This window comes from Triticum dicoccoides, chromosome 3A (assembly GCF_002162155.2).
Source record: "Triticum dicoccoides isolate Atlit2015 ecotype Zavitan chromosome 3A, WEW_v2.0, whole genome shotgun sequence".
NCBI classification, from domain to species: domain Eukaryota; kingdom Viridiplantae; phylum Streptophyta; class Magnoliopsida; order Poales; family Poaceae; genus Triticum; species Triticum dicoccoides.
Window position 1 is genome coordinate 7,860,749 of NC_041384.1, and position 26,034 is coordinate 7,886,782.

The following is a 26,034-nucleotide window of genomic DNA, read 5'->3' on the forward strand; positions in this document are numbered from 1 at the left end:
CCAAACCACAAACCGGAAAGGGAAAACCAGGAACCAACCGCGCAACTGGTTTTCCCTTGCGGGAGCGCTCGTTAACTAGTTGCCCCCCCCCCACGCCACCAAAAAGGGTTGGAAAATGGGCTTGGACAATTTTCTAATTGGGCTAAAGAAAACTGCCCAGTCTGCTTCTCGTAGTTTTCTCCAAATTGAAGGCCTAGCCAAGAGAGAGAGAGAGGTTTCTCAAAAAAAAAGCACGACGATAACTGCCACACGTGTGGAATCTAGGGGATGTGTCACACGCCCCGTGTGGCATCGACACAGGCCCGCCCGCACAAGCACGTTCGAGCGCACCCCGCCACTGCCCCGCACGTTCGATGTGCGGCGCGATCGTCCGCGCGTCTGGGCGAGCGACCACGCGGCCCGCACGACCCGTCTTGGTCGTCGCCCCTCCCTGCCTGCAAGCTACACGCCCCGTGTGCTAGTCACCACGCGTTCCGCTGCGATTGCCATGGTCCGGACCCTCTTCCATGTTCGTTTAACTGCAGTTGCCATGGTTGCTCAACTGCAGTTGCCATCTCAGGTCAAGTGTCGGATGCCATTTTTGGGCAACTGCAGTTGTTGCCATGTATGGTCTGGTCTACTACAGTTGTCGTGATTTGAAAACTTTAGGAGTTGCCACCTACTAACACTAGGCAGTTGCCATGTAGCACTACAAAAACATGGCAAAAAACATGTTCGGGTAAAAGAGAGAATTGTCATATGCTTACAAACACAATAGGGCAGTTGTCATGTACCCTGCAAAAACACATGACAACTGAAAGCTTTTGGTGTGTGGGAGAGGAGACGGGCATGTGGGCGACGGTGGTATCTTTAGGAGTTGTCACCTACTAACACTAGGCAGTTGCCATGTAGCGCTACAAACAGACGTGGCAACAATAACATGTTCGGGTAAAAGAGAGTTGCTATCTGCTTACAATCACAAAATAGGGCAGTTGTCATGTACCCTGCAAAAAACATGGCAAATGACAGTTTGGGTGTGGGAGAGTAGGAAAAATGGGCAGTCGTGGGAGTTGGAGAACAGAAGTCGTGCGCGGCGTGCGCGCGCGACGGCAGTTCCACCGCACGCCCTGACTCGCAACTAGTCTTGTCCGAGGGAGAAACCGTGTGCGGGCGAACTGACAAATACTCCACACACCGGCCTTGTCCTACGTGGCACACAAAAATTGCCTCACCGTGTCAGAATTGGTGCGAAATTAAATAAACGGCGATCCATGCGTGTGGGCGAGATGCAAACGCCCACATGTGTAGGTATTAATGTTTCCATAAAAAATTGAGGGAGAAGAGAGAGAGCCCAAACGGAATTTCCTGTTTGCGCTCTCTGCGTCTATAGAGGTAACGCACATAGCGACAACACTAAGCGAACGACTGGACGGCCCATCTAAGACAGCTGCCGAGCGACAACACATCTAACAAGATGAACTATTAATTCTGCAAAAAAATAGTGTTCTTGTCGTTTACACCTAGCACTGCTGGTTCTCATTGAGATTCAAATTGCGCGTTTCTATCAAAGCTTAGAGTATATCTCTCCCTAATCTATCTCTCCCTATTATAATAATAATAATAATAATAATAATAATAATAATAATAATAATAATAATAATAATAATAATAATAATAATAATAATCTCTCCCTAATCTATCTATCCCTAATTTTTAATTTTTAATTTTTAATTTTTAATTTAATTTATATATTTAATAAAGCACGGATTGACTCCGTGGGTTCACCGTCACAGTACGCTTTCGCCCAGTCATATTACGCTTTTACGTTTATGTTTTCAAATTAACCGATGTGGTACTAACGGAACAATTCGTTTTTGCCTCCGTGGTAGCACGATGGCATACTTGGGCCTGCTTTAGTCCAGCCCATACACGTACAACTTTTTATAATCTCTATCTCTATCAGTCACATGTTTTGTTCATTGGGCTTTTTGGGCTAATGGACTCGCCTAAGTCACGTTGCTGCACGCTGCCCTCTCTTTCAGTTTCTCTCACTTCTTCCTTTTTTCCCTAAAGAAAAGAAATTCTAATCTCAATTCCTCTACAACTCAGAGAAGATTTCTTTACAAATTGGAGCAGAGCAAGGGAATCCCGTCAACTATATTTCGCCTGCGTCGCTGCCGAAGACGCAACCCTAGCACACCGAAGGACACCTCGCGAGGAGAGCACGCACGCGGGTTGACGCAGCCACAGGTCCACCCCCGCCACCAATTCCTTCTCTTCCTCGCTTTGTGGCGCTGGCGCATGCCACTCTCACCCGCGCTGCTGCTGGACGGCGGGGCCTTGTGGCCTGCCTCGCTCGAAGCAGCAACAGGGGGCGACAGAAGCAAAGAAGTCGTCGGTAGTGGGCGGCCGGATGGAGGCCGCGTCGCCATACGAGCACGCGGACGATGCTCCTGCGGTGGCAGAGGTGATGGCCGGACTTAGAAGTGCTTCAGGGAGGAATTGGATGGGTGGGAGCAGCTGCGGGTGGCGTGCAGCAGGGTCAATGAGATAGTCGACGATGGGAACACCAGTTTGACGCTGACGTGAGAAAAGTAAAGAACAGAACGATGTGTAGCACCAATTCCTATACTCAAGTTATCTATACACCGACGTGAGAAGCCTTTCCCCTATGTTCGAGGCTCCCAGCACTTCCCCTGCAGCTACCTGGTGAGTTTAAGGCAGATCCGAACACAGACAACGCAGACAACAGAACATATTATTAGGGGCAACGGTGTGCTAGATGGCATGCTGCTGCTGCCACCCCAGCAAAGTGTACTGCTATAGGCAAGTCGTGGGAGAAACCACCTGAGGGCATGATGAAATTGAATTTTGATAGCTCATTCATGGGGAGTACAGGCGATGTGGGTGTTGTCATGATCCTTCGAGATGCACAAGGATAGATTGTGTTCTCTTCCTGCAGATCATTGCAATGCTAATGGTCGGCCCTTGAGCCCGAACTATGTGCCTGCTTGGAGGGCATGTCGCTTGCACTAGATTGGAGCCATGTGGATGTTATGGTGGAAACTGACTCAGCTGAACTTGCTGCAATGATAAATAGCTCTTCCCGTGACTGCTCACAGCTCGGACATCTCGTTGAGCAGGTGAAGTATCTCATGAGACAGGGAATACGGTTTTCCATCAACAAAATCACTCGTGAACAGAACCAGCCAGCCACCTGCTAGCTCGCTTTGGGCGCCAAGAAGATCGCACGGTAGTTTGGTTAGGATCGGGTCCTGATGAAATTTTAGGCCTTACCCTTCGGGATTGTAATGTGACAAATACTTAAGCAATACAAATTGTATTATACAATCCTTTTACCCCGCAAAAAAAATCCATGGTGAGCTATATAATGTATGGGCTTAGTAGCTTTCAGATTTACTGTCCTGAAGTAGGATTCGAGATGTGACGAGCGATCTGGTTTATAGTGTTGCTGATGGTGTGTTTTAGCGCTGATCTTAACCTCTCTTACGGTGGTCATACTTGATGATGGTGTGTTTTAGCACTGATCTTACCTCTCATACGGTGTTGTCATACTTCTGAACAGAAAAATATGGATCCGGCATCAACTACTTAAACAGGTTTGTTATTTTATTTCCCTCTGTACTTAGCTCGACCCCTGCTTTATGTACATGGAACAGTATTGGAGGATTCATGAATGGAATGGCTAGATTCCTTCTTGGATGCTCAGATTCTTGACAATCATCTTTTTACTTCACCTTTATAATTATTTGCTACCCAATAAATTGTTAGCATCAAGTTACATGAGTTTTGTATGCAGATATACATAGGCAAAGTGCTTGTCTTTCATGGCATGTGCATGCACTGTGCAATATGAAGCATCACATTCAATTTATTGGTTTTTCTTTGTCTGCTAGCATTGCTTTTTGGCTTCTACATATCCGAATGCTTGAAAGTGTGATAGTCTTGAAATAGCTAAACTATATTGCAATCTTGTAGGCATAGTCATACATTCTGCTCATTTGTCATATTTCTTCTGTGCATATTGAATCTAAGCATGGTCTATTATGAAATTGTGTAATGTTTGTGTGGTTAAATCACAATTACATATGAGAGTAGCTGGCTGTAACAATGCGGTTAATGCATAATAGCTGATTCATGTTTCCTGTTTTATTGTCAGGCAAATGAGCGTGTTATAAGGAGTTCAAATATGACCCTGGACTGCAGATGGATACCTATTAGTAAACAAAGAAATTGTGTACTGCAAGTCTGAGATCTTCCACTTGCTACACGTGTTGATCCACAGCCAGTTTACTTGCCAGGTAGAACATTAGTTTTAATACCAATGCAATCATATGTATCTTTCCACTATACTTGCAAAATAGGATCAGCTCGCGGTGCTTGCAAGTTGTTAAAATTTTATCACTCTTCTCCAAACCTCTCATTTTGTCCACCCTTCCTTGTGCCCTGTAGCTTTCATAGCTTTTTCAGTATAAACTACACTAGATAGCAGTAGTTATGTATACATTGTTAGCATAAATCGATGCCGAGTCTTGTGGCTGACTTCTAGCAACAGAAAGACTGGTCCTAAATCCGAAAGTCAATGGTTGACTTCAAGCAATCTGTTGCGACACAATCTCGGATGAGGTTTTTTGTGACCAAAATGAATTTTGACCGCGGTATAAATGTAAACAGTTAATCTCAGCTAGGCATCGTTGGATTTTCCATATGTTTATATCAATTATTATTTCTATTCTCAGGTGAATGCTACTGCTGATAATTGTTTTTTGCTCTGCCATATGTGATATTTACTGGTATTTTCCTTTTGTATCCTTGGTCATCTAAGAATTACTTTATTTGTAATTTACAGTAGTTAGTGACTTCACTGGAATCGAATGCACGTTCTATAATTTCTAAATTGTATGCATACCATTCTACGACTTTTATTTGTCATGGCACAGCATGTAGGTATTTGTTAAAAACTTAAAATGTACAGGAGATGCAGGGTCCTTCGAATAGAAAAATACTTAAAGTTGTATTAAGTCAGCGACAATTAATATGGATCGGAGAGAGTACAAATATCAAATAAGATACCACCCAACAATATGCCTTCTTCTATGAATTAGTGTTATCAAGATGGAAAAAACACATGGTTAGAATGTTATGTGATATTGATTACTAGGAAAGCCGTGAACTGAATAATTTATACATTTCGTAGCCGCTTTGCAGAGATGGCTAGGATGTGATGCTATGATTACAAGAAAAACCATGAACTAAACAATTCATACACTAAATAGCCACTATGCAAATATGCTTTCACTGAAAGCACAATTCTTCTTCATGCTGGAGTATTTGATGTGGGTGCTTATTGGGCTAAGGAGAGAGTGATGAGTTTCCCATCCGTTGCTTAGTTTTTCTCCCGTTGCAACGCACGGACATGTTTCCTAGTCTATCCCTAATAATAAAGCACGGATTGACTTCGTGGGTTCATCATCACAATACATTTTCTTTCTATGAATTTACGCTTTCAGTTTGAATTTAAAAACTAAAAAGAAAAGGCACCGCGTTGCATGAATTCGAACACATGACCTCGCTAACTCTGAGATGGAAGTCACGCCATTCTAGCCAGCTGAGTCTGCTAGCTGATGTGAATAAAACAAAGCTATTTCTTAATTGTAGACTACAGCCAGACGTGGAGGTTGTGGGCCAGATGAACATGCAGGTAGCCATAATAAGAATCCTAATTCAACTTAGCTACATGTACAAGTCTGTAGAAAAAGTACCTATGTTTTCGGTTTATTTCCTACATACTTCTTACAAGCTACATTGTTTCTCAGCTGCAAAAAAAAAAAAGGTCTTCTCTATTGAGCCGTCAGCAACAAGAATGGGCTCTGCTGGAAGTCACGAAAAAGAAGCGCCGAAAAATAATACTTCGCTAGGGATCGAGCTTATAACTTCCCGTCGAGTATAAGCTGCAACAATCAATTATCATTAGTCCCGTATTGCTCCCTTAAACTTATTCACATCAATTTATATACGTTTTACCCAAGATCCACGAGACATGGATGTTGGATTTATTGGGACAGAGGGAGAAAATCTACTAAATTATATGTTGGCTAAATTAAACAGAATTTGTGAGGCGTTTGTGGTGGAATTAAAGGAAGATAAGAGAGAGACCATCGGATTATATGTTGGCTAATTATGATGGGATTCATTAGACATGGGAGAGACTGAGGTGATCCATGATGGAACGAGTGTGGGCTCTCCGATTAAATCTAGACACGCATATTTGAGGGAGAGAGTGGGATTCGTGAGCCCATTTGGAGATTAAATCCGTGCTTCATGCATACAGTCGACTAATCAAACTTGATTCGTGAATCGCATGACCAAAGGGTGGGGTCATGGGGAGTACATCGCCTGTTCTGTACCAGACGCCTTGAAGGGAGATTGTGGGATTTGTGAGTTCATGGAACAAAGGTTGCAGATTGCCTAGCAGGATATAGTCGTGTCATAGCACGACTGTGTGGTTTGATCTATGACCTTCATGTATAGAGAAAATCTTACCTCTAAATTATAACATGGAATAAAAATCCTATTAAACCCGTGAAAAAAAGCAAAGTAGTTATGCTTCCCCTTAATATTTATATCCATATCAATGGTCATGTATATTCTACAAGATGTGATTTATCAGCCACATAATTCTTAGCTTTTGTTGCATCATATTTGCTGAATAGTGAATAAAATGACATATCTTCTAGATTAATTCCTCAACAACTTTTGCTCCACTATATTTATATAGTGGAAAATTAATCATCTGTAGCGGTGCTATAGTGGTCGTCATAATACGCTTTTTTCTGTGAATTTACGCTTTCAGTTTTTTTTCAACACGTTCATATTTTTTCCAATATAAACGATGTGGTACTATTTCGGGGACGTCCTATATACGGTCGTACATCTGGTCATCTAGCAATCAGGCGGCCCATCTGGCCGCAACAGCCCATCCGATCGATTGGATCTCCGCATATCCATCAGCACGGGAAGCAGCGACCCAGCAACCAGAATCTGGGGGCCCATCTAGCGCGCGGAAAATAATCCCTGGTGGAAATAGGCACTGGAGCGAGCGATCGAACTCCTGCCATGGCGTTCAGTCTCCAAGGGCACATGCAACCAAGCCACGCCTGATGCTTCTTTAATGGAAAGGCAAGTTGTGAAAGGAAAGAGAAATTAAAAGAAGGAAAGGAATGGAATTATGGGCTACATGTCCCCATTGAAAGAAAAGGAGAAATTAAAATAAGGAAGAAATTATATCAAGAAAAGAGTGTCCTACTTCACGTAAAATGCATGATGGCTATCAACGTGGCCGAGATTTTCGTCCATTGTCCAATACTTTTTGAATTGTATATGTACATGCAATCCTATGTGAAATTCAAGTCGTACATTCTCGAAGGTCGCCTTTGGTCTAGGAATAGGGTGATGAGGGCGTTGACATTTAGGCTGGCTGGCGGCGTGCATCAGTCAATGGCCTTTGACTTTTGGCTCCTGTTTGAGGCACTCAGAGCGTGAGGATCGTCCTAGGCACGACGCCATCAAGTACGGCCAAAGGCACTAGGTGCGCTCAGAGGTACAGTGTTGCCTTGACCCGGCCGACCTGATGCCGATGCGCCAGCCGCTACGACGCCAATCCCCTACAGGCGACGAAGAAAACAAAACAGCGTTAGTAACAGTTACCATGCTAACAAAGTACAACAGGGGTAGATAGCACCCTATCATTTATTATTTTGAGATTTGGGCTTCCAATTTATTTTATTTATGGATAAGTTTCTACTTCCTCTGTTTGTTCGTCGAAAACCTCACGAAGGACTCCGGCTCTCCGACCACTTGACTGTGCCACACACCCGTGGGATGAACCACGACAGTGTCTTCAAGATGAGACTTACATGATTTTTTTCCCGTTGCAACGCACGAACATATTTGCTAGACGTTTAAAACTCCCTGGCGTTTTTGACATTAAACCCGCGGTATATATCAAATGTTTTTTAAAATACTCATATCTTCTAAATCGTAACTCTAAATTTAACATATTATATACGAAATTTGATTAGAAATATATATATAATCTGAATATGATGTTATGTTACCCGTTAACTATTTAAAAAAACTATCTAGGGTGCAATCTTGATCAACGATACATATCAAATGTTTTTAAAAATACTCATATCTTTTAAACCGTAACTCTAAATTTAACAAAGTTGTATATGGAATTTGATTAGAAAAATATATAAAATATATATATGATGTTATTTTACCTATTAACCATTTAAAAAAACTATCTATGACGCAATCTTAATCAAGGCTACATATCAAATGTTATTTTACCTGTTAACCATTTTTAAAAAACTTGTGCTTTTGTAGGCAAAGACCATCTTTGTTTGGGCCGTAGCTACAAATAGTCAGATTATAGACTATTTTGTGTAAATTAAGAGTGTGTGGTATTCTTTTCTCCCGTTGCAACGCACGGTCTCTTGGGGTAAATTAACACAGAAACATCCATAATAAAGCACGGATTGACTCCGTGGGTTCACCGTCACAATACGCTTTCTTCTCATGTTATAATACGCTTTTGCAATTTATATAGACAAAATCGTAATATAAACAAGATGGTACTAATTTCGTCCATCCGTCAAAACTTTCATAGGTTGCCGTTGTTTTACATACAGCCCACCAAACCCAGACCGCCGGTACGTGTGTGAAAAGAAAAAACCAGCTACCCGCCTGCACAGCGGAGCCTCCCCTCTAAGCATCTTCCATTGTACAAGACCTAAGAGCTCGCACAGCTCCGAGTGCTTCCTCGGCGCATTCCTCCCATGCGCGGCCGCCGGCGACCAACCCGCCTCGGCGGCCTTCGAGCTCGACGTGGACGACCTCTTCGGTTCTCCCGAGCGGCCGCGGCCGCAGCCGCGACGCCGGCCCTTGCTCATCTCCTCCATCTGCGCCGCAAACCCTAGCCCCCCGCGCCGCCCGCCGGGGGGCATCCTCGAGGCCCTCCCCGAGCGCCTCGGGCCTCTCTCGCCGCCCCCGTCTGCTTCATTCGTCTCGACATCCCCCGCGTCCCCGGCGATGGCCCTTCGACGCATGATCCCCGCCATCCCCCGCCCGGTGCCGTCGCCGGCGATGCACATGCCGCAGTGCGTGCCGATGAATGTGCCAGCGGCGCGGATGCGGCGACCGACGGTCGAGGCGTTCGCAACTTCGCGAGTGAAGCAGATGAGGACGACTACGACGTGGAGATGTTGTCGCCGCACGAGATGGTGGCGCGCTCGCCGGCGTGGGAGTCGCCCATGACGACCTTCTGGGTGCTGGAGGGCGCTGGACACACGCTCCCATGACGACCTTCTGGGTGCTGGAGGGCGCTGGACACACGCTCCCATGACGACCTTCTGGGTGCTGGAGGGCGCTGGACACACGCTCAAGGGGAGGCACCTCCGCCAGGTACGCAATGCCGTGTGGTGGAAGACCGGCCTGCTCGATTGATCCATTGCGTTTGCATTTGGTAGCTGCCTACAGCTATTGAATTTGTGTGTTTGAATTATTTTGAACATTACGCGTGATCAAGTGGCTACACCTGTAAAATTTGTGTTGTATTACTCACCATTACGGCATTACTCTTATTTATGAACTATCTATTTGAGCTCTCAGGAGACATTGAACTATTTGGTATGGATTAAGATAATTGTGCTTTTATGGATGTTTCTGTGTTAATTTACCCCAAGAGATATGATTTATCGATCCTTAGTATGGTTACATTCCAAAAGTATGTAGTTTGAACATCGGACGATGTAAACTTGGGCATATTTTGAGATATTGTGGTGTAGATTACTTTGCACTGCACCTATGGAGTTGGATTCTTTACTGGAGCTTGTTAGCCACTGCAGCTTCGTTTGGTGAAGACGATAGTTTTGCAGTTCCTTTTAGCGATGTTATTCTGCAAAGTATCCATTGTTTATCGTATTTGAGACGCGCATAGGACGTGGAAATGGATCATCGGAGCAATATTGTTCAGGTGTTATAAAATTTTACTGCACTTGATGGTGATGTTCAGTATTCAGGTCTGAGTTAAATATGCTCTGCGTGCTGCTTAGCTGAAGGTGTGTGCTCGAATTTTCATTCTGTTGTTTACCTGGATAATTAAATTATTTTAGGAAGTTTATAGTTTAATCATAAAATTTAGAGTACTAAGATACTAGACTATGTCAGAGATGCATAATCAGTCAGTGTCTAATTTTGGTCTAAACCCAGGTTTAAATACTGTTCAAAATATAGTCAAACACTATCTTTTATGTATGCCAGAGCATCAGGTCAATGGAGCTGTGATTCAGGATTTCCAAAAGAAATCGACGGCTTAGCTGTCGAAATAGTTAAAACAAACAGAAAATTATGCTTAATGGGGCTCCATGATCCCCCACTTGTTTCTATTATTAAGGAACATTTGTTACCTTTCCCAGCTGTATGAACTAGAGATTGGTCGCGAGCATATCTGAAATCTTGTCTTGATGGAAAACTGGCAATGATGTGTTGAGGATCTTCTTCGTACTACTACTATACAGGAGTTGTCTGTCTATTCCATATCTAGAACATATGGCCCAACCAATAGAGCAACTGAGCAATGGGAATCCACCCTGCTGTGACGTGAGGTGATGTTCTTCTTAGTGACGGCTTGATTCTTCCTAGGAATTTTTGTTCTTTCTACTGTACCTCTTCATAACAAAATCTGTCTGCGAGGTGGTACTAAAAAACCGTTTCGTTTGCTGGTGACAATTGTTGCCCAGCGTAGTCGATCTTGGGCTGGTCGTGATGGATCTTGGGCTGGTCGTGATGGATCCTACCTGATCGATCAATTTCCCTCAAAAAAGAAAACCTGATCGTTGGATGAATCGTACAGACTCGACCGCAACGTATTACATATACAACGCCCTACCTGTCCGATCAATCTTTGGCGGCGCCTCCACAAGCGGCGAGGAGACTCGGCGGAAGCACGTGAGCGCGCTGAAGAGATAGCAGGCCATCGACACAGCGTTCGCCTCACCGGAGCAGTGGCGGCTGTTCTCCTTGCCGTCCATCTTCGACGGCAATACTATCTCTACGTCATCAGTGTATTCAGTATTCAGTCAACTCGGCGCCGGCCCGCCATGCCCGCCGTGGTGGAGGCGCAGGGCTTCTGCCTGCTCGACGATCGAGGCAGGAGCAGTTTGACCACGATAGAGCTCAGAAAGAGATGGGGAAAGAGAGAGGAGCCCATCACGAACAGGAAAAAATAGACAACAGCGGAGGAGGAGCACGGATGCTCGCCTTGCTCACCTGGATCGAGGACGGCGGGCTTCAAGGTTCGAGCGAATCCTCACCCAGCTCACCGGGAAAGAAGCCAGCGACTTTGGCGTTGTCCGCCCCTTTGGACGTGTTCCAGCTTCAACGGATTCTCCCTCAGATCGAGGCCAGGGGCTTCGGTGCCGTCCGGATGTGACTTCCTCGTGGGTGCTCTGGAGCTACGACGAGTGCATGGGCAAGGATCAAGTCTAGAGTGGCCGCGCGTGGAGGCTTGATAGGGTTCTGAACAGAGGACGACATGGAGCTCGTTACAGCAACGTCATGCCTGGCCGTGCCGCCCGGATCGGTCGCACTGGTGTCTGGTGGTCACGCTCCAGCCGGATGGCCAGGCACCAAGAGCCCAGGCGCCCAGCTACGTACGTACTAGGGACTTCGTCCAAGCGGTGGTACATGTACTACCTGACGAACAATCTATATATCAAACTTGACTCCGCTTAAAAGAACAGTTATGATCGGCAGTTCTGCAAATCGATTCCGTATTTATTTATTCATTCTGATTTTCCACCACCAGAACGTTGACAATTTTGGGCCCTCCGTAGGCATGAATCCATCTTACCAATGTTACCAGTTCTTGTGTCCTCATGGTCTACCAGTTCCTGTGTCTTCCTGGTATATAAACTTTATACCCTGGAAACTTCATAATTTATGTATGTCTAGCTTTATTACATATGTTTGATATTTTTTTTTATGTGGCCAAACCAAAAAAGGAAGAAAGAGGCGACAATGTCTTTTTCTCGGCAGGATCAGGCGCCGAAGGACAGCTTGGTGGGCAGCTTGTTGCCAGGATCACAGGCTGCTTCGTGGTTGATGGTGCCGGTTCTGAGGACAATACTTCCAATGTTTTTTTTCCTTTGTGGGTAGACAATATATACTCGTAGTGTTGTGATTTATTTTTTTGGAAAAGCTTAATGCACATCAGAAACAATATAATCACAAATTCATCCATGACATATGCCTCCTTTTGTCTCAGTGACTAACAATTTAAAATGGTTGCATATTATGTTCAATAGTCATTCATACACACATATTATTTTTGTCTGATATTTCTTATTCATACAAACTTTTGTATATACATTATAAATATATAAAGTGCTATCCAATGCAGATACATAAGTTGAGCCCGCCAAGCCTGGAGATACAAGTATATGTTTATTCATATAAAATAACTTTATAGAGAGTGAGCTCCCAAATTGGAAAAGCTTGGTCATATGGGCTATGTGACGTTCAAGTTGTTACTTTCGTAATAATATTGCATAATGATACATTTAGTTTTGTCTGAATCCGTGCACATATCTATTGTGGATGAAATTTAATCTGGTTATGTATATGTAGCTCACTTGCGTGGATCAATTTATTGGAAGCTAAATATATAATCAAGATGATGATGGATTTTCTTTTTAGGAATGGTCATCTTTTGAGTACTTTTAATATTGCCTTTTCCATTTGTGAAGTTGTTTGAATTTTTTCTTTCAAGTTTTCTAAATGTATATTTATTATTTTTATAAATCCAATGCAGATGCATAGGTTAAGCCCACCAAGCCCAGCTAGGATTGGTTGGAGATACAAGTATATGTTTAGTCATAGAAAATAATTGAATACAGAGTGAGCTCCCGAATTGGAACAGCTTGGTCATATGGGCTATGTTATGTTCAAGTTGTTACTTTCGGTAATACTATTTCATAATGATACATTTAGTTTTGTCTGAATCCGCAAACATACATGAGCTTTACACATGTCTATTGCGGATGAAATTTAATCTCGTTACGTATATGTAGCTCACTTGCATTGATCAATTTATTTGAAGTTAAATATATAATCAATACAATGATAGATTTTCTTTTTAAGAACGTCATTGGTACTTTTGAGTACTTTTAATATTGTTTTTCCATTTGTAAAGTTGCTTGAGTTTTTTCAAGCTTTTTAAATACATATTCATTATTTTTATACCCGATGCAACGCACGGGCAATTTTCCTAGTCTATCCCTATCCCTATCCCTATCCTTATATATATATATATATATATATATATATATATATATATATATATATATTATATATATTTATTATTATATTTTTTTTATAATAAAGTACGGATTGACTCCGTGGGTTCACCGTCACAATACGCTTCTTCACGAGAATTTACGCTTTCATATCCATTAATTTATTCTATTAAGTGAAAGAAAAAAACGATTCAACGGAAGCTCACTCTCGCACGAGAACCAGAGACGCCCGGCGCTAGGGTTCCCTCCGCCGCCGCGCCCAATGCCTCCGCTCCCAGCAACCCTCGCTACTTTCTCCCATCCCCTTGCAGTCGCCGTCGTAGTGCCCCGCCATTGGTCACGGTGGAGACAGCTTCTGTCGCGCCGCTGGATCAACGGTGGCGGCTGGAGCTTGTCAAACGGCGTCGCTGGAGGTCAACGCTGCGGCTCGAGTGGCTGGGGGTGGCGCGGCTGCTCGATGTAGAGCGGCGGGGGCGGCTGGATCGGCGGTGGCAGCTGGAGCTTGCAGAACGGCGGCGGCGGAGGCTGGAGCTTGTAGATCGGCGGGCCAACCTGAGCAACAGCTCCAAGGAGGACGCCACCAGGTGCCTGGTATGGCTGGGGGACCTCATCGACGCCAAGAAGTTGGGAGGCAGTGCTGCTGGCAGCGACACGCTGCTCCTCCCTGTCGTTGGCGTGGCTACTGCAGGTACCACACAAATTAACCTTCCCCATAGTAATATTCGATCATTGTGAGTTTGCTGGAATTTGTACCACAAACATTGTCTGATAGCATCAATCTGAATCTCTCAAGACAGGAAGAAAGAGAAAACATGATGAAAATTTGTTGCCGGTTTTAGCAGGCATGCTGGTGCTCACATGCTTATCCATTGTCATATGGATTTGCAGGTCCAAAGACACGGTGTACTATGCTCATGCATATGTGACATAAACCAATTCTGCATTATGCTGCTCAATGCTCGCAAATACTGCAAAATTACTAGGCCTAGGAGATTTGAGCACTTGTGAAGGTTTTGGGACACGAAGCCCCATTGAAGGTTTTGAATTTTCAAAGCTTCAAAGATGTTGCAGTTGTGACAAACAATTTTCACCCATCATATATGATCGGACAAGGTGGTTTTGGCAACGTCCAATGTCGCCGCCGTGGAGTTCACTGGAAGAAGAACATCGGTCGAGCATTCCAATGTCGCCTCCGCCGAGTTCGCCACCGAGCCATCCAATGTCGCCTCTGCTGAGTTCACTGGAGGAAGAACATCCGCCGTCCGAACGTGCTACACCAGAGGTATGTATCAGCTTTTCCCAAATTAGTCCAACGTTGTGGTATGTATCAGCTTTTCCCAAATTAGGCCAACGTTGTTGGATATTGCTTCAATCAAAAACAATATGTGAAACCTGGGCATGTACTAATGTTTCCTGCACTTTTTCTCTTTAATCTGAGCATCAATCTATGTAAGTCGGGTGTTGCCTGTGCATTATATTACTCCATTGTTTGCCAGTCCATGTTTGCTCTCTGTTTGATTCAAATCCATGACCAAATAAGTTCATGAACAGTTTTCTGCTTGATCCCTGTTTGACTAAAGTCTTAAAGATTCATATTTAGTTACATTGGTTCAGTGATTCAGAATAATATTTGAGAAGCTTCTCTGTTGGTTGGCATCCCTGATGGCAATTGTAGAAATGTAGCTAATAAGGAAAGAGTGCCTCATAATTCATTGGATGTAGATCAATAGGGTGTAAAAGACTTTGAGTTTCTAACTTTCATAAAATTTACACGTGTACTCCCTCCGTCCCATAATGTAAGACCATTTTGCAAGCTTAACAGTATGTTGTGGTTGGTCCTTAAACTTGAACAATAAGTGTGTCAATTGAGGTTCAGGCCATATTTAATTAGCAACTAATTATCCTATGGTGCTTCGGCCCTAATATATCCACAGTCTGACCATTGGATTGAATATCCATCAGAAGATTGTAGCCTTTCCTGACTCCATGCCCTTTTCAAGTGGAGTTGCAGAAATGCAGAGTATGAATGGGGAAACGATCGTAGATGTCAACACCTACAGTATGATTTATCTTGATAGAGATGCACTGGATTCTCAAGTAGTTTTAAATTTTTTTCTAGATAGCTCAACTAATTAAGCTTCTGCAATTCATGAAAAACAAAAATGTGTCATGTCAGCTGCTCAAGCTAATCAAGTAACAAAAATAAAAGGGACCAGATGTCAGGTTCCATTAACCAAATGTTTCACATCTGTTAACCTGTATCTTGATTGAGATGCACTGGGTTCACAAGTAGTTTTAGTGTTTTTCTAGATAGCTAACAAAAGGAAGGTGTTCTATCAGCTGATCAAGCTAATTAAGTAAAAAGAATTAAAGGGACCAGTAGTCAGGTTCCATTAACTAAATGTGTCACATCTATTAACCTGTACTCATAGTAGCCCACGTTGTTCAATATTGCTTGGAGATTTGCCCTTTTTTACAAATCAAAATCAGTCTTTGTAACCTGGCGTTTACTAAAGTTGTATGCACTTTTTTCTGTTTAATCTGGGTGTCCAATCTCTGTAAGTTGGGGCATTGCTTGTATTTTATATTAGGCGTTACCTATAATTTATATTAGTACAACGTTTGTCAGTCTGTGTCTAATTCTCTGTTTGCTCCCTATGGACAAATAAGTTATTTTTCTCCCAGTTTGATTCAAGTCTGAAATATGCATAGATGCTACACTTAAGTCAGTAAACGAACAAAAAAGTAGGAATGATCTTTTAGTCAGTTTTGTATCACCGAGTAAATCTGTGCTCGAGATTACAATTACATTGATCAGAGAAATTAAGAAAAATATCTGGAATCATCATCACCCCTTAACCGATCCGGCGGCAGGATGTAGAAATCCAATCTACTTGGTGGAGACATATTGGCATGTGATACCGTCCAACTAATAGTTGTTATATGCTTTCCATTGTGTTTGAATTTTTTTTTCTCTTGCATTGCCTGGACTACCTGATAGAAGCTCCTGTCAGCTAATATTATTACGACTGGAGCGGCAGGCATGTCCATATTCGGTGCTGCCAGCGACAAGCAATACAGGATAGGTTTTGTAAGTGCTAACATGGTAAATTAATAGGGATTATCTAATCTTTTTGTATTAAGGAGTTCTATACGTTTGCATCATGCAAAGATTATTGTACTATTAATTAGTCTATACTGGAGAAGTCAAAGAGTATCATACTCACGGTCAGTACGTAGTTGGAATATTTGTAACCACACACTAACCTGAAAGTTAGGCACACTAATTAAGTTTGATTTTTTTAACAGAAGGATTTTATTAATATGGCATTAAGCACACTTTACAAATAGCAGCTCGAGTGGCTGAGCACTCATTGCTGATATCTCATTACAGGTAGGACATCGTTCCAGATTAGTATCTAAACCTTGATTTGAATGTAGGCAAGTAGAGCTGCCAGGTTTATCTTGCACTTTGACAGCGAGTCTAGCCCGATGGTGTGCCTTGAAATTCAGACTCCTTTGCACTTTGATTATTCTGCATGGATGAAATGAAGGCGTGGTCTGGATAGCAGCTAAGATTGGCCGGATAGCCCACGGGTCTGCTTTAGTAACACCAGGTTCTACAACAGCTGAGGCAAGCACGGCAGAGTCTGTCAAAACTTCAGATCCTGCACATGTAGTTGAGCTGCAATCTTCACCGCCAACAGCAGTCCATAAGCTTCTACCTGCAGAGCTGATGCTACTGGTGGCGACACAACAGAGATGTATACATGTTCGGTATGTTGCCCGTTAATTTGTAAGAAAACACCTATGTCGGCCTTTGCTACAGCTTGTCTGGGCTCCAACGACCAAGCTGCATCTGAGTATATTTGTGTACCTAATAAATCTATTGTAGACTGAGAAGTAACAACACTAGAGAGCTTTAGCTGTTCTGGCTGACTGTGATCTCCCTTTGAGTTGAATCGTGAACCTGTAACTCCTTAATCAGTGAAACGTACAATGCACAATATCAAATTGTTCTTATCTTATTCATCTCCTCCCAATTCCACAATCATTTTTTGTTATTAATTTCACCACAATAGAATTATTGTAATAGTGTGCATCTTCGTGATTTTATATATTTGCCTGTGTGGTTACTCTGTTTAACAAAGTAATTTGCTTGATGCGCTTAGAAATATTACTGTTATATATGGTGTGTGACTTGCATGGTTTAATTTGATACATTTTCGTTACTACTAAACTTAGACATACATGTTCACTGAGGACGAACGGCCATTATCGACTTTGAAATTATCAAATATGTGGAAGCTATGTTTCATCTCCTGAGGTGTATCCCTAGCAGGATCTTCCTAGGTAGTCAAATGTACAATGTATAAAAATTTGAAGGACGAAATTAAAGGACAGTGGCATAAATGGTAAACCTAGGTATCATCAGAAGGTGAATATCCTGATGGAGAAACGAAAGAGAGAGGGCGAAATTAAAGGACAGTGGCATATTAAACTACAAACCACAATAAGATCAAAAGGAGAAGATGGGAGATAGATATAAGTGGCAACACGAATGAGTCGCTTGGTGCATACGAGGATTTTGTTAATTATTAATATTTTTTTTAATAATAAAGTACGGATTGACTCCATGGGTTCACCGTCATAATACGTTTCTTCTCGTGAATTTACGCTTTCAGATTTTTTTAACACGTCCATATTTTTATCAAAATCCAAGGTGGTACTAATCTATTTATATATCACTTCGTACAAAATTTCAGGATTGGACCACAGCACGCACACGAAGCTAGCCCAAGAAAATACAGGAGCACGCCGTCTTATTTTTCCATCCTTGGAACGCCAAAAGGAAAAAAAAATGCAAAAAGTTGTGTAAACCCGGATTCGAACCAGGGCCGCTCAGAGTTAGGCCTAGCACCGCTAGGCAATAAGGCCAGCTCGCCTTTCAAGTTATCTGGAAGAAAATTAACCTATTTGAACATTTAATTTCTTCAACACATGGGCCGAGCTGGGCCAATCCAAGGACGCAGCCAACCTAATAGGCTTATTTGTTGCCAGATAATTAGTCCCACCTCGCCCTTTTCAATTTAATTCCACTGATTTATATAGGTATATGAGTTGTATGATAATCAACAAGGAGCCTCGAAGATTAACTAAGGAAGGATGAGATGTAGGTCGGCCAAATAAAGGAGGCATGAGAATAATAAAAAAAAGGAAGGAGTCGTTGCTGCATGAGAAATAAGGAGTGAATGAGAAAGGAAAAATAAAAGAAGGAAGGAGTCGCTGCTGGGAAATGAAAGAAAGGGAAAGAAAATATATGCTAAATGCATATATAAGAAGGAAGTACTAGCTGCTGGGAAATGATCAATTGTTTTTCCATACACGAACATGGAAGTGTAACATGTGAGCATGTAACAATTTTTCTTCTATAATTTTTTGATTATTGGTGAAGTTTAAGTGGTATTTTTTCAATTGTTTAAGCATTTATTAATTTTATATCCAGTGCAACGCACGGACCTTTTTGCTAGTAATATAATAATCTCTCCCTAATAATAATAATAATAATAATAATAATAATAATATATAATAATAAAGCACGGAGTGAATCTTATGGTTCACTGTCGTAGCGTTTTTACACAAAGGTCCCTGTGCCTTTTGGTTTTCAACCCGCACCCCATCATTAATCAGCGACCGAAAAACGATTCGCTGGAAAATATACATGGAGACATCTGCCTCCTCGGCTCAACCCTGATTGTGCCCAGGCCGAGCCAAATCCCCCCGCCGCCGCACCACTTGCCTCCGCCGCCGACCTCAACCCGCCCGCCGCCGCGGCCGCCTCCTGCCCGCTCACCGCGCGCCGCCGCCCGCCTCCTGCCCGCCCCGCGCCGCCACCGCCTACCCGCCTCCCATCTTGGTCCCCGAGCGCCCGACCCCTGCCAGGCTCCGCCTCTGGAGGATCTCCGTCGCCTGGATCCACATCCCCACGTCCGGAACGGGTCCTCCTCGAGGAGCCGCGCATCCTCTGCCTGCTCCAAGACTGCACACATCCTCTGCTAGGTTGAATCCCACCGCCTACGACCGTCGCTGCCGTCAGATCAGGGTAATGGATTTGAGGGTTGATATATCTTGAGTTGTCCCATTGTCATACTTAATTCAGGATTCAACTCAGGAGAGTGTACAGAACATGCAGGTTTGTATTCTTTCCGGTGTATGTTGGTCATGCATCGGATGTCACTCGGTTTCTAGGAATTTCAAGATGGCATGTAAGCTTCTCCTATTTGACGTATTTTTACTTTCTCGAAATCTCTTTATTAATACCAATGGTGATTTTATTTCTGCCTGATGACTTGCTGTCATATTGTTTTAGCAAAGAAACCAACAAACAAGGAGAGAAAACTTAAACAAGAGAGATGTATGAGGATGCCGGTGTCTCGCCAAACATGTATTGTGTGAGGACACCCTTCGTCCGACCTAATCTTGACGATCCTCCTTAGGTACATACATGTTCTTCCCTGCCGCCTCTTGGTTTAGTTCACATGTCTTGAATTACTTTGATCCTTTTGGTAACATCAAACTGGGTTCCATAGAAGTAACTGCTAACTGGGTATGACCTTGTGTGAGGAATCTACAGCAGCACTTCAAAACTCCCAGGTTGTTTTCATCAGCAAGCTTACAGCTGACCACATGGTGTTACTCGATAATACAACATTGTACGATGCACCTGAGATTCCAATGGATACCTGTCGAAGCGATGTGGTCATCAGCATGTATGCTCTCAATCTTCTGGTAGAGCATTTTCCCTTAAACGATGCTACTGTCACATGATGCATATCATTATTTTGTTGGTTGGTAATTTGACCTACACAACACTTGCTGATATTATCCTTTCCAGGATGCAAAATGATTCTTCATTTTGGGGTGCCAACTATGCTAGCTTTATATTGCTGAATGTAGGAGCTTATTTTGTGTTCCCATGTCTATGATATGCATGCTCTGCCGGTTCCCTGCAAGCGCTTTCGGCGATGACCTCAAGTTCTGCTGCTAGGCCGTGAATGTGTTGGTCCTTCTCACCGTCCACCGATGATGGTGCCCAAGAGAAGTCAGGGAAGGAGAAAAGGATGTTGTTGTCGCGTGGTCGTCAGAACGACTGGCCGTGGACGCAGCCATGCACTGGATGCCATCAACGGCTAGCTGTGGGCGAGCACCTCGCCGCCTCCGCAAAATATGAATGCACGGGATTCTGCTACTAACATTGGGGAGTGTGTACTGTTGCGGTGCTGTGACATATACACTGTGTGGAAGAAACCCCTGTTTGATTTACAGGTGATGCTGATTCGTCTGAAATCTACTTCTGACAGATCAATCTGGTTTGTTGGCTGCTGGGCGGCTTCATGTGACGCTATAGTGCACTAGGGAGAGGTATAGAGGTCCCCAGAGTTACATGTATGCACCGTAATGTTTCAACTTTCGATTTTGACGTTCAATATTGACTCCTTCCTTGATCCCGTTTCTTAAGGTTCATGATTGGCAATTGGCCGTGGGCAATGGAAATAAAATGCCTACTGAATGTTCATGGATATCTTTAAAGCAGAACAATTCAGACTTTAGATGTACATCATATTTTTTTTGAAAGAACCGGTGAGCCACCGGCATTCATATATTAAGCAAGTAGAAAGCGGGAAAACATGTTCATGATCAAGTGATCATGGGTGGTTACAAGAAGTTGGTTTCGAAGACCTTGAACACCAGGGCTGAGGAGGGGTATCCTACTGTCTAGCCTGGATCTCCTAATGGCGTTGCCAGGCATTTGGCCCCTGCTAGTTTCCAACTCTCTGCATCTCTTCTTATTGCTGCGATCACAGAGCAAATTTGGCTTGGCTCGTGTCTGAAAATTATGTTGTTTCTCTCCTTCCAAATGTGCCATGTGACGAGGAAGATCATTGTCTTGAGCTTTTCTCTGAGTCTTGGTCTTGATTGTTGAATGAGGCTGCGCATGATGCAAATGGAGGAGGTGTTGTGATTTGAGGGGGCGGTAAGGCGCCGTAGTCTGTCACATTCATGCCAGGCCGAGATCCTTCGCCATATTTCCTTACTGACCGGGCACTCCCAGAAGAGATGTACTGACGTCTCAAGGCTTCTTGTGCAAAGAGCGCAGAAGTAACCATTCTCCCATCCTCTGCGTTGGAGTCGATCGTTGCACCAAAGACGGTTTTTGAGCAAGAGCCAGAAGAAGACTTTTAAGTTCCCAGGTGCCCATGTTTTCCATATCAGGTGTTTGTCGTCTGTCTTCTGTAAGCTGCTGAATTGCTCTTTGTAAGCAGATTTTGCACTGTACACGCCCGCGCTGTGAAGATGCCAGGAGATTTTATCATCCACTTGAGGTTGCAGCGATATTGCTTCGGCCCGCAGTGCTCTCCATAGGATGATGAAGCTGTGAATCGGGTTCTCGTTGGGTCGTATCTTCAAGTCCAGCACCCATTTGTCATTCTCAAGTGCATCAGCAACGCATCTGTTTTTGCCCCGTGATCGCTTGAACAGTCCTGGAAACAGAGTGGCAAGGCTTGGAGAGGTGATCCATGGGGATTGCCAGAAGTTAGCTGTTCTGTCGTTTCCAAGAGTTACAAAGGTTGCATGGTCGAACAAGGCTTTGTCATCCTTGTCGCAGGGTAGGTCCGAGCCCTTCCAAGGTCTGCCATCAGTTTGCCATGACAGCCACAACCATCTGAGTCGCAAAGCGCGAGAGAAATTCTGTAGGTCGTGGATGCCAAGGCCTCCGTATTCCGTCGGCGTACAAACTTGCTTCCAGGCAACCTTGCATTTGCCACCAGTAAGCTCTTCTTCTCGAGTCCAAAGAAATTTTCTGTGGGCTTTATCAATCTCTCTGAATAGAAGCTTTGGTGGCCGAAGAACAGAGAGCGCAAAGGTTGGGATCGCCGAGAGAACGCTCCGAACAAGCACTCTTCTCCCTGCGATATTCATCAGTTTATGCTTCCAGCCAGCGAGACAAGCTCGGATGCGGTCCAGGATGAACTGAAAGTGAACGATTTTGGCACGTCCGAGGCTTATTGGTAATCCCAAGTAACGTATTGGGAAGGCAACAATCTGTCCGCCAAACGCATGCAGAACTTCCTGAAGGTTAAGGTGGTCACAGCGAATGGGCGTGATGGTGCACTTGCTGATGTTGAGGTGAAGGCCTGAGGCTTCTCCAAAGCTGGTGATGATCTGAAATAGTTTGTCGAGCTCTTCCCGAACTGGGTTTGCGAAGATGACAGCATCATCAGCGTACATGTTGGTGCGCAGTTTCAGTTCTCTTCCAGGTAGCGGGGCAAGAATGCCGTCGTCAGCAGCTTTTGTTATGAGCCGGTGGAGGATGTCAATGGCAAGGATAAACAACAGCGGGGACAACGGGTCTCCTTGCCGCAGCCCACGGCGGTGGATGAGAGGGACGCCAGGGTCGCCGTTTAACAGGAAGGCTGATGAGTATGATTTGAGCAGCATGGCAATCCAGTCCCTCCAGCGGCTGCTAAAACCAAGCTGCTGAAGCAGTTCAAACATAAACTCCCAGGAGACCGAGTCAAAAGCTCGAGCAATGTCCAGTTTAATCAGCAAGGCAGGCTCCTTTCTTCTGTGCAATGATCGAACTGAGTTCCTGACATAAAGGTAGTTATCTTGCAGGCATCTTGACTTGAGAAAAGCGCTCTGAGCTAGCGAAATGATCGGTGAGATTTTCTCTGCCAATCTTATCGAGAGCACTTTGGTGATGAGCTTTGCAATTGAGTTGATGAGGCTAATCGGCCGAAAATCACCCACGGATTCGGCTCCATCTTTCTTAGGCAGCAACGCCACAAAAGCAGAGTTGATTTTGTCGAAGTTTGCCCTGGATAGGCTGTGGAACTGGTTGAATACTGCCATCACCTCATCTTTTATGATGTCCCAGCAGCTTCTGAAAAATTGTCCGCTGAAACCGTCAGGCCCCGGGGCCTTTTCTGTCGGGGATTCAATGATCGCTCTCCAAACTTCCGCTTCAGTGAAAGGAGCATCAAGTCCATCAGCTTGAATTGTTGGCAGGTTTAGAGCTTCCCAGTTAATGGTGCATTTCCTGGGTTCAGCAGCTCCCATGATTTTCTTGAAATGCTCATAAATGGCGGCAGCCTTCTCGTCATGCTCGATCGCCACATGATCTTCAGATCGCAGAGAGTGAATGAAATTTTTTCTCCTCCTCGAGCAGGCCTTTGCAGTGAAGAAAGTATTGGTTGCATCTCCGGCCTTGAGCCATGTTATCCGAGAAGCTTGGCGACGACGCGCATGCTCGACGGCCGCAAGACCGGTAATCCTTTGTTTCAGAAGCTTTCTCAGGTTGAACTCGGTTAGGGATAGTTGGCGCTTTTCCATGGCCACATCGAATCTCAGGATTAATTCTGAAGCAATGTGGAACTGCATCTTCGCGTCACTGAATAAAGTACCGCTCCAAATCTTCAGGTCTTTGGCCACCCGCTCGAGTCTTGTCTTGATCCTGCTGAAGGCGCAGGTTTGCGTGGCGGGGTGTTGCTATGCCCGCTGTACCGTTTCTCTGAAGTGAGGAAAACTGACCCAGAAGCTTTCAAAACGGAATCTTGCTCATCGCGGAGGGGCGGTGGCACTGGCAAGGATGAGGGGGCAGTGGTCCGAGCAGGTTGTGGATGCGGCGACGAGCATGAAGGAGGGGAAAGGGCTTCCCATTCTAGGTTAGCGAAGAATTTGTCGATGCTGACTAACGTGGGCGATTCCCGTTCGTTACTCCAGGTGAACCTCCTATTTTTACATTTGATTTCTTTGAGCGCCGCCGAGTCTAAAACTGATCTAAATCTACTCATCAACCTCCTATTTAAGTTGAGGTTGTTCTTGTCTCTCGCCTCGTAGATGACATTGAAGTCTCCGTTAACTAGCCATGGAGTGCCTACAGGAGGTGCCGTGCTAGCTAATTCAGCGAAGAAGGCGTCTCTGTTGGTGCCGTCGGAGGGGCCGTATACTGATGTGAGGACGAAACTAGTTGCCGAGCTAACTAGAGTGACAGTGGCTGTGATGGAGAATTGGCCAACTGCCTGGGAGTAGACGGACACAAGATCACGGTTCCAGAAGATTGCAACTCCGCCCCTGGAGCCAATCGCCGGTAGTACTATGCAATCTTTGAAGTGGCTGCCGCCAATGTCCCTAACCATGGTTTGAGACCATGTTTCTATTTTTGTTTCCTGGAGGCAGAGGATGGCGAGTCACTGTGCCGCTCCTACCTCTCTAACTATTTCCCGCCTTGCCGCTGAGTTCAGTCCCCGGACATTCCAGGACATGATCGCACAATTGATGTTACTCATTTGGACACTTGAGTTTGCTCTAGAGACTAGAAATACTAATGATGAAGACAAACAGATACACTTCAGCTACAACCGTGGAATGTCGACGGCCACCAACAGGCCCCAAATTCCGTCGACGTGAGAACTGAACCTCTACCCTGAAACTAATCATGAAACCTAACTTGAGCCAGTCCAGGACCGACTACCTCTGGAGGGAGCAACTACAACTAGGTAACATAATCTAAGCTGCTTCCCCGAGGGGAGCTCCATCAGGGCCGGCGAGTCCGGCAGCGATGCGAAGAGCTACTGGATCCTGGCGCGTGAGCTTTGCAAGGCTGTTGATGTCTTCTTCAGTGAGAGGCTCGTCGAACTTCTTGATCAGGGCTTCTGCCGCCTTTAGGGTCATCATGTCGTTTGGCCCCAGAAGCCCGAGGTCGCGGATGATGCGTAGCGTTGCACGGTGCGCCACCGGAACCTCCGAGCGGTTTTTGGCCTGGCGGGCGCTCTGACGCACTGGAGCTGATGTAGTCCGCGTCTTCCTCGGAGCAAACGGGCGGGGAGGGGGGCAGGATGGGCGTTAGAACGTCGGTGAAGAGGCGGCGAGGGATCGCGACACCGTCTTGGTCATTGATGTCCATCTGCTGAACCCTCTGCGTGACCGTGCCCACCTGCACACCAACAGAAGTGGTGGATGGGGCAGGGGCACGGCAGGCCTAGGAGGAGAGGGCAGCAGTAGTCTTGAGGTTGCAGTTGTCGTTGTCGGTGAAGCAGAGAGGCTCCGCTGTCGCCTCCGCGGCAGCAACGTCGACGTCATTTGCTGCAGCAAGGGGCGGAGGGGGAGGGGGCGCCAGCACTGCAGCTTCTTCAAAGAAAGCGGCAACTGGGTCCGGGGAGGTGCGCCTGGGTGCAGCTTCTGTTTGGGAGGGGGATGGGGTCCGGGCGCGCGCGGACGAAGCGTGCTTGTCCATGGAGTAGTTGAGACGGTGGTGGTGTTGGCCCTGCCGGCTGGTGGGCGTGCGGCTCCGCTGGCGTTGATGACGTTGCTGGGGGGCGCCGTCGTAGGAGCTTCATGGGAGGGGCGGCCGCGCCCCAGGAGTGTGTCTTTCCAGGAGCGCCGACCCCCTCCATTGTCCCCGTCGTGGCTGCGTCTGGGGCCGCCGAGGGACATGCCGCGGCATCCAATGTTGGCCACGACAGGTCCTGGGCGTTGCGCGCGGCCTTGCTGGTCGGGGGCCTGGCCATCTTCGATCTTCATCATCCAGGTGCCGGGGTATGTTGTAGGGAACGGCCTGGTGTCGCTCTCGGACTCTGACGATGGGATGCCGCTCTGCGGGGAGGAAGAG

At 45.1% G+C, this 26,034-nt stretch overlaps 1 pseudogene; it reads left to right on the plus strand.

Moving 5' to 3' along the window:
* The first annotated feature begins 2,999 nt into the window (after positions 1-2,999).
* On the plus strand, positions 3,000-9,724 carry LOC119271676 (annotated as a pseudogene).
* Positions 9,725-26,034: the final 16,310 nt, after the last annotated feature.